The sequence below is a fragment of the Dipteris shenzhenensis genome, chromosome 31 (genome assembly GCF_047967505.1).
Source record: "Dipteris shenzhenensis isolate YYH24624 ecotype China chromosome 31, Dip_SZ_1.0, whole genome shotgun sequence".
Classification (NCBI taxonomy): Eukaryota; Viridiplantae; Streptophyta; class Polypodiopsida; order Gleicheniales; family Dipteridaceae; genus Dipteris; species Dipteris shenzhenensis.
Window position 1 is genome coordinate 45,406,062 of NC_141626.1, and position 15,239 is coordinate 45,421,300.

Below are 15,239 nucleotides of genomic sequence, written 5' to 3' on the forward strand. Positions count from 1 at the left end.
AGAGCATAAGGAACATCTAAAGATTGTATTTCAAATCTTAGCTGAAAATGCTCTTCACATCAATGAGAAGAAAAGTGAGTTCTTTCTTCCTGAGATTCACTATCTTGGTCACATTATCTCACGAGAAGGTGTCCGTATGGACCCAGCCAAGATAGAGACAATTGTAGAGTGGCCTGACTTGAAGAATGCCCATGAGGTAAGGTCTTTTCTAGGCCTATGCTCATATTACCGAAGGTTTATTTGGCATTTTGCTGAACTTGCAGCCCCTCTACATGATCTCACCAAGAAAAATCTGAAGTTCAGATGGACTCAAAAAGAAAAGGACTCTTTTAATGCTCTAAAGCATGCCCTGACTACAGCTCCTGTACTTATCATTCCTGACTTAAGGAAACCATTCCTAGTAGCAGCTGATGCCAGTGGTGATTGCCTGGGGGCTTCTCTTACCCAGGATGGTCATGCTGTGGCCTTTGAAAGCCGACGGCTAAGAGATGCTGAACTTCATTATGATATCTATGAAAAAGAACTCTTAGCTGTAATTCATGCTCTCAAACTTTGGAAACATTATCTTTTAGGGATAGATTTTCTTGTAAAAACTGATCATGAAAGTCTTAAATATTTTCTAACTCAACCTCTGATCAGAGAGAGACATATGAAATGGTCCACCTTTCTGCAATCATTTCATTTTCAGATACAATATACTCCTGGACAAGAGAATGTAGTGGCTGATGCCCTTTCTCGTAGACCACGGCTTCACCATATTTCCGTTCCCTATCATGATGAGCTAACAGCCCTCAAAGAATTCTATGAGGGAGATGCTGATTTTGCTCAGCCATGGGCACATTTGAACGATGGAGGCACCCATCATGCCTACCACATCATGGGATGGCTATTTATTCATGGAGAACAAACTATGTATCACAAAGCAGCTTAGATCTAAAGTGATGGAGGAAAGCCATAACCCCCCCTGGTCATAGGGGTATTGTGGCCACTTTTTCAGCCATGGATAAATTTTTCTACTGGCCTAATATGAAAAAGGACACTGCTGCCTACATTTCAGCTTGTCTCGCATGTCAAAAAGCTAAGTATGAGAGAGCAAAACCCAAGGGTTTACTTCAGCCCCTACCCATTCCTGAGAGACCATGGGAACACATCACCATGGACTTCATTACAGGAATTCCCAGGACCAATCAAAATCATGACATGATTTGGGTGATAGTAGATCGATTCAGCAAGCAAGCCCACTTCATTCCTTGCAGAAAGAATCTCAAGGCACCTGAAGCTGCCCATTTATTTATTAGACACATCTTTAGACACCACGGCATGCCCAAGTCTATAGTATCAGATAGAGACTCAAAGTTCACTAGTAACTTCTGGCAGGCTTTGTTTGAGAACCTTGGAACTCTTCTAAGTTTCTCCTCAGCTTTTCATCCTCAAACGGATGGCCAAAGTGAAGTTACGAATAGCACACTCTTGGATTTGCTGAAATTTTATGTGCATGACCAGCAAACCTTTTGGGAGAAATTCCTTCCTCTTGTGGAGTTTGCTTATAACAACACAATTCATTCCTCCACTGGAAAAGCTCCTTTCGAAATTGTATATGGTAGATCTTTACCAACTCCACTCATGCAAACAAAAGAGAAAATCTTTGCCGCTGATCAATTCGTGGAGGATTATGACTCTGCTTATGCCACAGTTCGAGCAGCCATTCAAAAGGCACAGGAGAAACAAAGAGCAGCTGCAAATAAAAAGACGGAGGGCGTTTGCGGTGAAAGAAGGCCAATGGGTCTTATTGAAATTTGAGACAGCCCGGTCCCGGTTAAAAACCAAAGTGGGCAAAAAGCGCATCTACTTCAAGCTATCCTTTCGATATTATGGTCCTTTTCAGGTGTTGCAGGTAATAAATGATGTCTCTGTCCGATTGAGACTTCCAGAGCATTGGAAGATCCACAATGTCTTCCACGTAAGCTTGGTGAAACCCTTCATTGGGAAACCACCTCAAGAGCCCACACTGGACGATGCACCTGAAGTAGAAGACACTGAGATCTTGTTGATCACTACTACCTAACAAATATGACGTGGCTAATATCCTAAACAATCAAGTAGGAGAAGTTTTCTAACTTGGTGGGCATAAAGCCTAATGGGTGGACAGAGCTACATTTCAGGAGTGTCCTGAAGTCCTGGATGCTTATGAGGAAGCATTTCAGTTGCAGACAACCGAATGAAAGATGGAGGGAATGTCATCCTGCTTCAACATGTATCCACTTGCTTGGTACTATTTCTTTTTGTTTTTCAATAGTATGCTTATTAAGAAATGAAATGTTTTCCTACTGTTCAGTTACGGACAATGGGGACTAGGTCTAGCATTTGAGGGTGGACCCCCTTGCTTGGGGTTATGGGCATTAGTGACCCACAAGAGTGATGGCCTCTCTTTGAGAGAGACATCTGGAAACCACACCCCACCTGAGTACCCAAACATGGGACCAATCAAATGCACAGATTGCATACCGACCTAGGAAGCATTCAAGAGAATGTTCCCTGAGCTTTGGGTGTGGGCCTGGCAGCATGCCAAGAGTAATGGAGATACAAGATAAGACGATAAACAAATGAGCTCAGTATGGCTCAATTATGACCTTAGAGTACGTCAATAGATAGTCTAAGCTGTTAGGAACCCGTGGGTGCGATCAAAATTAAATTCTGACAACTTTGAAATTTTAGGGTTTTTGGGAGTGACGTGGCAGCTGACACGTGGCAGACTGCCACATGGAATCTGAGCTGGCAGGTCAGTCCACCTGTCCCACACATGTGGCAGCATGCATGGCAAGTGGCAGGGCATGCAGGCCAAGTGTTTGGCCCCAAATCTGGTAGATTTGGGGCAGGTTGTGGGCTGTCCTCTTTGGGACTGCAGCCCACCAAAAATCTGTGACAAGTGTCCACCTTCCACTCTAGGCCTAGGGGGGGGGCTGAGCCTATAAAAGAAGGCCTCTCCCCTTCATTCCACACATGAAAATTTCGTCACTTTTCTTCTCCCTCCTTTTGGATGATGCAGCAGAACCTCTCTAGTTCCTTGGGTGCAGCCAGCTTCTCCCCAGGCCATTCTCTCACCTCAGCAGCACTTTCTCTCTCTACAACAGCACATTCTCTCTCTACAGTTCCAGCCCCTCCTCTCCAGAAATCTGCCCCCTCTCAGCTCTTCTGGAACAGCAGCAGCATCCTCTCTCCTTCACCTAGCCTGGAGCAGCCACAGCCCCTTTCTCTCTCTACTGCAGAATTTCTCTCTCTACTGTTCCAGCCCATTTCCCTTGCAGAAATCTGCCTTTCTGTGCACTTCTGGAACAGCAGCAGCTCCTCTCTTACATCTCCTCCCTTGGGATCAGCATTGGCACTCTCTCTCTACAGCTATCACTCCATAAAAGCTTTCTCTCTCTAGCCTACAGGCTGTTTTTCTAAGCTGTTCTCATTCCAGCCCCTTTTCCACACTCTCCTCACCCAAGGTAGCTTCAGAGGCATCAAGGAATTCATCTACAAAAGGGTCAAGTCACAAAGGGAGCCTGTATTGTCAAGTTAATCTCATTTACAGCACTATTTCATGTTGTTACAGCACTAGTGCTTGTCTCTAATGTTGGATGTAAGTGGTGATTGTTGCAGGCTTCTTCCTTGTGGATTGGGCAAGCCAAGAGTTGAAACCTGAGCTTGGAGTCCTCCATTTTGTTGTCTACCTTGTACATATGCTCTTGGTCTTGTATCTAGGTCCTAGGTTCTCACTGAGTTCATCAGTTTGGAAGGTGCATTGCACCTTGGTCTTGTATCTCCATGTTCAAGAATAAAGTGAGCCTGGATAAGGGGGGGGGGCCGTCTTGGCCCCTCAATCATATTGCATTTTCCAATGATGTCACTTTGTGTTTAAGCTGTATAAGTCTTAATTCCAGCTTAATTGCAAACTCTTAAGTTCAAGTATATGTGTTTGGCAACTCGCAATCATCTCATTCAAATGCCTCTGCAAAATCCGTTGTCTGAATTGATAGAAAGCACCAAGTAGTTTACATTGGTATCAGAGCTTAGGCAGTGGTCCTGTACTCTGTGCTTTCTCTTGTTGAGTCTCTCCTTCATTGAGTCATCTTGTCATCATGGCAACCAATGGACCTGACCCTCCTCCTAACCTGCATGAGTTGAGTGCTCTCTTGGCAGCCAAGCAGAAACTAATGACATAGGGCCCCAATCCCAAGGAAGAGGCCGTGCAGACAACACCAACTCCAACAAGGAGGGAAGATCATCCTCTTCTTCCCGTCCTCGAGGTAGACGGGGTCATCGGAGTCCATCTCCTTCGAGACGTCCACGGAGACGAGGGTATGCAAAGCATAAGGTACCTCTTGGAGATAAGCTCTTCAAGTTTACCAAGTACAAGGGAGAGGACAAGCCCGAGGTCTTGCTGGCCTGGATCCAAGACCTCGAGTATTTCTTTGAGGGGGACGAGTACGAAGACAAGGCGAAGATCCGGTTTGCCGTCCTGCACATGCAAGACCGTGCTTCACTCTGGTGGAGGTGAAAGCACCTCCAGAAAAGGGAGCTGTAAACGACACCCATAGTTTGTTGAAAACATGGGGTCAGGTAAAGGATGAATCCGCTTTGTTTTTGTTCGATAGTGGAGCTACTCACAACTTTATTTCTCATGAGATGGCACAGAACCTCGGGATAGCCCCAGAGGATAAAGGAGAAGCCTTGGAGGCAACTGCAGCCTTCAAGAACCAAGAAGAGAAGGTGTACCCCATCATCGGCAAGCTTCGGGTACACATCCAGGGGTACTTGGATCAACCCCCCAATCGATTATGTGAAGAATATTCTAACCCTCCAACATAAGGGTAGAGATGTGAGCATTACAGCGGGAGTTTCAGGAAACACCATTCCTATGGTAGGTCATGCACGATCTCCCAATTTGCTTAAGAAAGGAGTATGTTCTTTTCTAGTGTTTGTATGCGATAAGCAACCAAGTGAAGAAAAGTCAGATCCTCTCACAAAAGAAAGATTAGATTTCCTTCAGGAATTCTCTAGTTGCTTCTCTCAGGAACTTCCTAGTCACCTCCCTCCTGAGAGACCAGAGGATCACAAAATTGACATAGTTCCAGGGTCTTCACCTCCAAATAGACCCCCATATAGAGTTAGTCAATCTCAACAAGATGAAATCTTCAAGCAAGTCCAAGAACTCTTGGACAAGGGATTGATCCAACCCAGTAGTTCTTCTTTTTGCTCTCCTGTCTTACTAGTCCAAAAGAAGGATAAAACCTTCAGGATGTGCATAGACTATAGAGCCTTAAACAAACAGACGGTTAAGAATCGTTTCCCAATTCCTCGTATAGACGATATCTTTGATCGTTTAGGAGGATTTGAAATTTTCAGCCGCATAGATCTTAAGAGTGGCTACCATCAGGTACGAGTTGTACCTGAGGACATTCATAAAACAGCCTTCCGAACCACATTTGGGCTGTATGACTATATGGTAATGCCATTTGGCCTTACTAATGCCCTCGCCACGTTCAATCAACTGATGGAACGGTTGTTCAGGAACTATAGACAGTTCACTGCCGTCTTCTTTGATGACATCCTCATTTTCAGCAAGCATGAGGAAGAGCATAAGGAACATCTAAAGATTGTATTTCAAATCTTAGCTGAAAATGCTCTTCACATCAATGAGAAGAAAAGTGAGTTCTTTCTTCCTGAGATTCACTATCTTGGTCACATTATCTCACGAGAAGGTGTCCGTATGGACCCAGCCAAGATAGAGACAATTGTAGAGTGGCCTGACTTGAAGAATGCCCATGAGGTAAGGTCTTTTCTAGGCCTATGCTCATATTACCGAAGGTTTATTTGGCATTTTGCTGAACTTGCAGCCCCTCTACATGATCTCACCAAGAAAAATCTGAAGTTCAGATGGACTCAAAAAGAAAAGGACTCTTTTAATGCTCTAAAGCATGCCCTGACTACAGCTCCTGTACTTATCATTCCTGACTTAAGGAAACCATTCCTAGTAGCAGCTGATGCCAGTGGTGATTGCCTTGGGGCTTCTCTTACCCAGGATGGTCATGCTGTGGCCTTTGAAAGCCGACGGCTAAGAGATGCTGAACTTCATTATGATATTTATGAAAAAGAACTCTTAGCTGTAATTCATGCTCTCAAACTTTGGAAACATTATCTTTTAGGGATAGATTTTCTTGTAAAAACTGATCATGAAAGTCTTAAATATTTTCTAACTCAACCTCTGATCAGAGAGAGACATATGAAATGGTCCACCTTTCTGCAATCATTTCATTTCCAGATACAATATACTCCTGGACAAGAGAATGTAGTGGCTGATGCCCTTTCTCGTAGACCACGGCTTCACCATATTTCCGTTCCCTATCATGATGAGCTAACAGCCCTCAAAGAATTCTATGAGGGAGATGCTGATTTTGCTCAGCCATGGGCACATTTGAACGATGGAGGCATCCATCATGCCTACCACATCATGGGATGGCTATTTATTCATGGGGAACAAACTATGTATCACAAAGCAGCTTAGATCTAAAGTGATGGAGGAAAGCCATAACCCACCCTATGCTGGTCATAGGGGTATTGTGGCCACTTTTTCAGCCATGGATAAATTTTTCTACTGGCCTAATATGAAAAAGGACACTGCTGCCTACATTTCAGCTTGTCTCACATGTCAAAAAGCTAAGTATGAGAGACCAAAACCCAAGGGTTTACTTCAGCCCCTACCCATTCCTGAGAGATCATGGGAACACATCACCATGGACTTCATTACAGGAATTCCCAGGACCAATCAAAATCATGACATGATTTGGGTGATAGTAGATCGATTCAGCAAGCAAGCCCACTTCATTCCTTGCAGAAAGAATCTCAAGGCACCTGAAGCTGCCCATTTATTTATTAGACACATCTTTAGACACCACGGCATGCCCAAGTCTATAGTATCAGATAGAGACTCAAAGTTCACTAGTAACTTCTGGCAGGCTTTGTTTGAGAACCTTGGAACTCTTCTAAGTTTCTCCTCAGCTTTTCATCCTCAAACGGATGGCCAAACTGAAGTTACGAATAGCACACTCTTGGATTTGCTGAAATTTTATGTGCATGACCAGCAAACCTTTTGGGAGAAATTCCTTCCTCTTGTGGAGTTTGCTTATAACAACACAATTTATTCCTCCACTGGAAAAGCTCCTTTCGAAATTGTATATGGTAGATCTTTACCAACTCCACTCATGCAAACAAAAGAGAAAATCTTTGCCGCTGATCAATTTGTGGAGGATTATGACTCTGCTTATGCCACAGTTCGAGCAGCCATTCAAAAGGCACAGGAGAAACAAAGAGCAGCTGCAAATAAAAAGACGGAGGGCGTTTGCAGTGAAAGAAGGCCAATGGGTCTTATTGAAATTTGAGAAAGCCCGGTTAAAAACCAAAGTGGGCAAAAAGCGCATCTACTTCAAGCTATCCTTTTGATATTATGGTCCTTTTCAGGTGTTGCAGGTAATAAATGATGTCTCAGTCCGATTGAGACTTCCAGAGCATTGGAAGATCCACAATGTCTTCCACGTAAGCTTGGTGAAACCCTTCATTGGGGAACCACCTCAAGAGCCCACACTGGACGATGCACCTGAAGTAGAAGACACTGAAATCTTGTTGATCCCAGAGCAAATTATTTTGCATAACTTCACTACGGGACGTCGAGGCACGACTCGCAAAATGTACCTTTTGAAGTTCAGAGGGCTCCCATCCACCGATGCCCAATGGGTGGACAGAGCTACATTTCGGGAGTGTCCTGAAATCCTGGATGCTTATGAGGAAGCATTTCAGTTGCGGACAACCGAATGAAAGACGAAGGGAATGTCATCCTGCTTCAACATGTATCCACTTGCTTGGTACTATTTCTTTTTGTTTTTCAATAGTATGCTTATTAAGAAATGAAATGTTTTCCTACTGTTCAGTTACGGACAATGGGGACTAGGTCTAGCATTTGAGGGTGGACCCCCTTGCTTGGGGTTATGGGCATTAGTGACCCACAAGAGTGATGGCCTCTCTTTGAGAGGGACATCTGGAAACCACACCCCACCTGAGTACCTAAACATGGGACCAATCAAATGCACAGATTGCATACCGACCTAGGAAGCATTCAAGAGAATGTTCCCTGAGCTTTGGGTGTGGGCCTGGCAGCATGCCAAGAGTAATGGAGATACAAGATAAGACGACAAACAAATGAGCTCAGTATGGCTCAATTATGACCTTAGAGTACGTCAATAGATAGTCTAAGCTGTTAGGAACCCGTGGGTGCGATCAGAATTAAATTCTGACAACTTTGAAATTTTAGGGTTTTTGGGAGTGACGTGGCACCTGACACGTGGCAGACTGCCACATGGAATCTGAGCTGGCAGGTCAGTCCACCTGTCCCACACATGTGGCAGCATGCATGGCAAGTGGCAGGGCATGCAAGCCAAGTGTTTGGCCCCAAATCTGGTAGATTTGGGGCAGGTTGTGGGCTGTCCTCTTTGGGACTGCAGCCCACCAAAAATCTGGGACAAGTGTCCACCTTCCACTCTAGGCCTAGGAGGGGGGCTGAGCCTATAAAAGAAGGCCTCTCGCCTTCATTGCACACATGAAAATTTCGTCACTTTTCTTCTCCCTCCTTTTGGATGATGCAGCAGAACCTCTCCAGCTCCTTGGGTGCAGCCAGCTTCTCCCCAGGCCATTCTCTCACCTCAGCAGCACTTTCTCTCTCTACAACAGCACATTCTCTCTCTACAGTTCCAGCTGCTCCTCTCCAGAAATCTGCCCCCCCTCAGCTCTTCTGGAACAGCAGCAGCATCCTCTCTCCTTCACCTAGCCTGGAGCAGCCACAGCCCCTTTCTCTCTCCTGCTGCAGTCTTTCTCTCTCTACTGCAGAATTTCTCTCTCTACTGTTCCAGCCCATTTCCCTTGCAGAAATCTGCCTTTCTGTGCACTTCTGGAACAGCAGCAGCTCCTCTCTTACATCTCCTCCCTTGGGATCAGCATTGGCACTCTCTCTCTACAGCTATCACTCCATAAAAGCTTTCTCTCTCTAGCCTACAGGCTGTTTTTCTAAGCTGTTCTCATTCCAGCCCCTTTTCCACACTCTCCTCACCCAAGGTAGCTTCAGAGGCATCAAGGACTTCATCTACAAAAGGGTCAAGTCACGAAGGGAGCCTGTATTGTCAAGTTAATCTCATTTACAGCACTATTTCATGTTGTTACAGCACTATTTACAGCACTAGTGCTTGTCTCTAATGTTGGATGTAAGTGGTGATTGTTGCAGGCTTCTTCCTTGTGGATTGGGCAAGCCAAGAGTTGAAAAACCTGAGCTTGGAGTCCTCCTTTTTGTTGTCTACCTTGTACATATGCTCTTGGTACTATAAAGAGGGTGATTGGGTTTATTTGAGGATTATAAAGCAAAGGCTAAAACAAGTGGGCAATTGATGCCCAAAGTTGTCCTTTAGAAGTTTTGGACCATTCCCCATCATTAAGAAGATTAACGATGTCTCTATGAAGTTGCGGTTACCTAAAAGTTGGACGATGCATAATGTCTTTCACGTGGCATGGTTGAAGCCATAGAATGGGCCAGCACTTAGCAATATCTCTGATGAGCAGCAGCCCAAGGTGATCGACGAGGCTCGAAGTCATTTAGCCGGAGCAGATTCTTCTCCACAAATGGAAGCATGGGTTAGGATGCCGGATCCGCAAATTCTACACGAAGTTTCGAGATTGAGGAACCCATGAAGCGGTGTGGTTAGACGAAAGTTTCTTCCAAGAATTCCTGCAGATATTGGCGGACTACTGGGAGGCCATGCACCTACCTCCAAGTTGAGGAGGGAATGTCACATACACCCGTGCACTTGGGTGCAAGGTGACAAGTGGTTTCATCGACAAAGTGCAAATAGGTCCTATGATAGGATTTTTTGGTCGTATGCCGTGACCCCATTGTGAGCCCTTGTCCAGGGATAGTCAGGCATGAGCTATGTAGGTCAGTCTCTCAGCCTTAGGTCAAGTCAGAAAGTCAGTCCTTGTTCACTAGTACCCACTAGAGAACAGTAGGTTAGTGTTCCCGTCTTAGGGTTCTAGGTAGGTTCAGGGCTGAGACAATGACCTCTCATCAAGGGAGGATGGGCTGGGGGAAGGGCTGCCTTTATAGGCTGCCCTGTGCCCCTCCCTAGGCAGCTAGGGCTAGAGAAGTGAGCCCCAACCAGCTCGCCAACCAGCTGACTGGCTGGTCGGCCTGTTTAAGGCTGGTTGGCTCACTCCCTACCAGCCCTACAGCCCCCTATGCTGCCACCATCCCCCAGCAAAAAGCCTCCTTTTCCTCCATCCCGGTGCAGCCCTCAGCCTTCCACAGTCCCCTGCAAGACAGCAAACATTCAGCAGTCCCTAAGTGTGATCCAGGAAGGAGTTTACACAGCACCATAGCTCGGCTCGGAGGTGAGGTTTGGGGTTCCTGTTTCAGCAGTTCTTTCTACTGGTTCTTTTACAGTTTTCTCAGCTCTTATCACTCAGCTCTCAGTTCACATCTCAGCTCTCTTTTAGCTTCTAGTACTCTCAGCTTTCCGTCTTCCCTTCATCTCTCACACTCACGCAGCTCCGCTGCATGCCCGGGGACAGCACAAGCCTCTTCAATAGCCTTGCACAGTGGTCCACATCTTTTGTGTGGGCAGCGTGGTTTGGGTCGAGATTTGGGTTGCTTCTCGAGCGTTTGTGTGTCAGCTCTCCGTATCAAAGGGTCATCCTCAGAGTTGTCTCTCCATCTCTCTGAAGGAGTGTTAGTTGTAGTCTTTTGCAGTTCTCCAAGATATAAAGCAAATTTCTTCCCAGTTGGGGAGGGGGGCCCTTAGTGGGTACAGGGACCCAATCTGGTGTCGTCTACATTCTCTCTCTCTCTCTCTCTCTCTCATTTGACACTTGCTCAGATCTTCACACTCATGGCAGGAGGCATGGTCAATGGCCATGACTTCCATCATTTCTTTGGATCACAGACCCCTTAGGGAAGACGATGTTCCTCATATTTCATATTTTACATTTTGTATCTAGGCATTTTTGGTACTCTATTTCATTTCATTTTGTATCTAGGATTTTTGTAGCCATTTTTGGCATCTTAGCGGTATTACGATGAGGCCACCTAGTTGGCGCATCGTTGATGATGTATTTTCCTTTCGGATGATTTTGTGTCCCATAGGCCATGTATGGCCTTCCGTGGACCTTTAATAAAATTTCTTTCTTTCTTTCTTTCTTCTCTCTCTCTCTCTCTCTCTCTCTCTCTCTCTCATGGTGCATATGCGTATGCCTTGCACAAAGGTTTAAAGAAGGCCTTGCTGTGCATTACACGCTGTCCGTTCCATGTTACAGCCCGTTTCATAGGTTGCCCCTTCTTCTCGGAGGTCACTACAAGTTTGAGGTGGCAATTTCAGCCTCAGCCCTAGATTTTTATGAGGCGTTTTTGTCAAGTAGGTCTTGACCCTTACCCGGTTTCCTCATGTATGCATGATGTACTTTTGGGCTCTTGGAGTTTTTTTCATACTTAATACAAGTTTCTTTTATGGGGGGGAAAAACACTTAACTCTCCAGTCCTATGTTTCAATATATGAAATTGGAACGTGGAAATCTTTAATCTTAAGGAACATTGACTCAAAATCTTTGAGGACATGTGATACAAGGCTACAAGAATGATATTATGACTATTGGTTTTTTCGTTCCCAGAGAAAAGAACATTCTATTAATAAACTCCTTAGTGACATGGACACCAAGGAAAAGAGAACTCCCCAATGAAGTGTACAATATATCCCCCTAGCTGGCTGCTCTAGGGAGGGTTTACCTCATACAAAGGGCTGAACAAGTAGCCACTCCGGTGGTTTATAATGCCATATTATGCCACCATCTATGAAATGAAGGAAAGGGCCTTCCTCCCGTATACTGATTAAAGCCTCCCTCCTATGCCTAGCACGATCTGAATCTCCCTGGAGTCTAGCTCATTTCCCTTTGAGAGTATGAATGATATCTAGCCAAATGCTTGCCAAGGCTGATGTGGTCTGCTGCTGTATGGCCTGCCTAGACCTAGCTCTAGGGAATGATGCTCGTTAACAGGTCCCATGTATGACAATGGCTAGGTGTCCACACTGTCTCCCTGAAGTCCGGAGTATGGATGAAGGTCGACTCCTGCCCTACCAATATGAAGGGTAAGCTCCCCTGAATGTCCTCGTACCCACAAGCAGGTCCTCTGTCTTTGCTGACGATTTCTTTTCCAAGCATTGTAGTTTCTAGGTCCTAGGTTCTCACTGAGTTCATCAGTTTGGAAGGTGCATTGCACCTTGGTCTTGTATCTCCATTTTCAAGAATAAAGTGAGCCTAGATAAGGGGGGGGCCCCGTCTTGGCCCCTCAATCATATTGCATTTTCCAATGATGTCACTTTGTGTTTAAGCTGTATAAGTCTTAATTCCAGCTTAATTGCAAACTCTTAAGTTCAAGTATATGTGTTTGGCAACTCGCAATCATCTCATTCAAATGCCTCTGCAAAATCCATTGTCTGAATTGATAGAAAGCACCGAGTAGTTTACATTGACGAGACCTTCATCCCCACAGCTAGGATGGTGACTATTCGGACAGTCATTGCCTTGGTTGCTCATCACAGTTAGCCTATTTTTCAGATGAACGTCAAGTTTGCATTTTTGAATGGTACCCTGGAGGAGGAGGTATATGTTGCACAGCCACTAGGATTTCAGATTCCAGGATCCCCATCAAAAGTCTGCAAACTGAAGAAGGCCTTATACGCGTTGAAATAGGCCCCCAGAGCTTGGTACCAGCGGATAGATGTCTTCTTTCAGAAGATCGTGCTTCAGCGGAGTCCATCAGAGGCAAATCTTCATCTCGACACAGAGGGGGATTTGCGGCTGGTATTGATTCTATATGTGGATGACCTCATCATTACTGGGGATCATACGAAGAAGATTGCTCAGGTCAAGAGACTTCTCATGGAGGAGTTCAAGATGACTGACTTAGGCATACTTCACTACTTTCTTGGGATTGAGGTGAAACAGGAAAAGAGCAATATCTTTATTTCACAGGAGAAATATTGCAAGGAACTGCTCAAACGCTTTCAGATGGAAAATTGCAAAGTAGCAGTGACTCCCATGGAAACTGTTCTGAAGCTGAATGTGCGTGATCCATCTCACCCGATTGAATCATCACTGTATTGACGCTTGGTGGGGAGTTTGCTTTACCTCACCAATACCCGACCAGATATTTCCTACGCAATTGGATTGCTCTATCAGTTCTCTGCCACACCCAAGAAGGCTCATTGGGACGCAGGTATGAGGGTGCTAAGATACTTGAAGGGTACCTGCCCTTACGGCATCACTTATACGAGAGGCATTGAGTTGGGAGGTTTCTGTGATAGTGATTGGGTAGGTGACATTGATACCCGGAGATCGACCTTTGGATATTGTTTCTTACTCTCATCAGGAGCTGTGTCATGGCTGACTAAGAAACAACCTACTGTCGCCCTTTCATCTACAGAGACGGAGTACAGGGCTGCCTGTACAGTGGCATGTGAAGCATTGTGGCTTTGGAGGACATGAATGTGGCCCAAAAGATGCGACTGTGGTTATGTGCGACAACCAGAGTTGCATAGCGATCGCCAACAACCCCGTGTTTCACGCACGGACGAAGCACATTGAGGTCCACTACCACTTTGTTCGAGAAGTCATCAACAAAGAAGTCATAGAGTTGATATATTGCCCAACCAACGACAACATCTCAGATGTCTTCACGAATGCGCTTTCCAGGGAGCAGATGAAACACCTCATTCGATGCTTGGGGATCGGCCCACAGTTGTGTCATTGAGAGGGGGTGTTAGAAAAGTCACTGCCCCACTTGTGAGCCCCCGTATTGAGGGGACAAGGGGGCAGGAGACTATGGGGGGGTAGGGGAGGAGAGATCCTACCTGGTTGGAACCCGCGCAGCAATGGAAGAATGGCGCGGCCCTTCTACGCTTCTCATGGAGCAGGAAGTGGCGAGACCTACAGTCTGCATCAGCAGCCCATCTGTTGGGCACATGGGCCTATTTATAGGGCTGGCCCAAGCCATCCAACCTGGTCGGTGGAGGCACCCTTGAGGTCGGTGCTGCAAGCAGTGGGCTGACCCCCTGCTGGTCGGTTTTCTTCAGCCCAAGCAAGGGCCTATAAAAAGCCCTCATCCCCCCTCATTTCTCATCACCTACACAGAAAGCCTTGCACAGGCAAGCGCGCAGGGAGAGGTGTAGGCTCAGCATCTTGGCAGCTTCTATTGGCTATTGTACACGCTCAGCTTTTGAGCTTTTGTCTACCCACGATTGTGGAGGAATATATCTGAGTTTTTGCTCTCTCTCTCTCCATCTCTCTATGTGTTGTATGAGCTAGATCGGAAGTGAGGTGTGAGTGATTCTATCCTCTATTTCGAACATTACATCCAGCAAATACCCCTTGCGGAAAGGGTGTAGAAGCTTCTTGCAGTCCAAGCCTAGCAGAAGTGCTCCCGCCTTTCGGCAGTCGCTCTCGAGCCTAGAGCTCGTGCTCCCAAATGGTGCACAAAGTGAAAGTATAAGTTACTCAGTAATTGTGCCTGTGAGGCCTCCAAAAGACATAATACATCTTTATTTCTCTCAGGTTTTCTATCAATCTCATAGACCCATCAGTCTTTAGTAGACTTTAATAAACTCTCTCTCTCACGATTGAGGTCCAACCTATCTTAGCCCTCCTCAGAGGGGACCGCCAGAGACGAGGCATTACTCTCGATGTAGCCCATTGGATACAGAGATCCAAGAGAGCATGCCGCCCGCCACCTGGGGAAACAACCCGGCAGACACAAATACGTGAGCTCTTTGCATCACATTAGAGGGCCATCAGGGAGCCGGGTTATATAGAGCCTGCACATGTACTTGGAGCTTTGGTCCTGAGCGGTACTTTATTGCTCTTTTCCTACTATTTTGTACTAGCTTTTTGCATTTTAGCACTTAGCACTCAGCAAGGGCCTTAGTGAACCCTTTGCTTCAGCCCACAGTGGCTTGTATGGGTTACATATATTTTGTACCTTGTCTCATAGACCCGCGAGGTCTCTTGAAGAGGTTAATACATCTTTCTTTCTTTATTTCCCACACACACACACACACACTTATGCACGCATGCACACACACACACACAGCCTTCATTAAGGGTGCATCCAT

At 45.8% G+C, this 15,239-nt stretch overlaps 1 protein-coding gene across 4 annotated transcripts in view; it reads left to right on the forward strand.

The window, feature by feature from the left end:
- The window catches only part of LOC147881519 (ATPase complex subunit), a 68,914-nt gene that overhangs the window by 40,800 nt on the left and 12,875 nt on the right, over positions 1-15,239 (forward strand). The window lies entirely within an intron of this gene.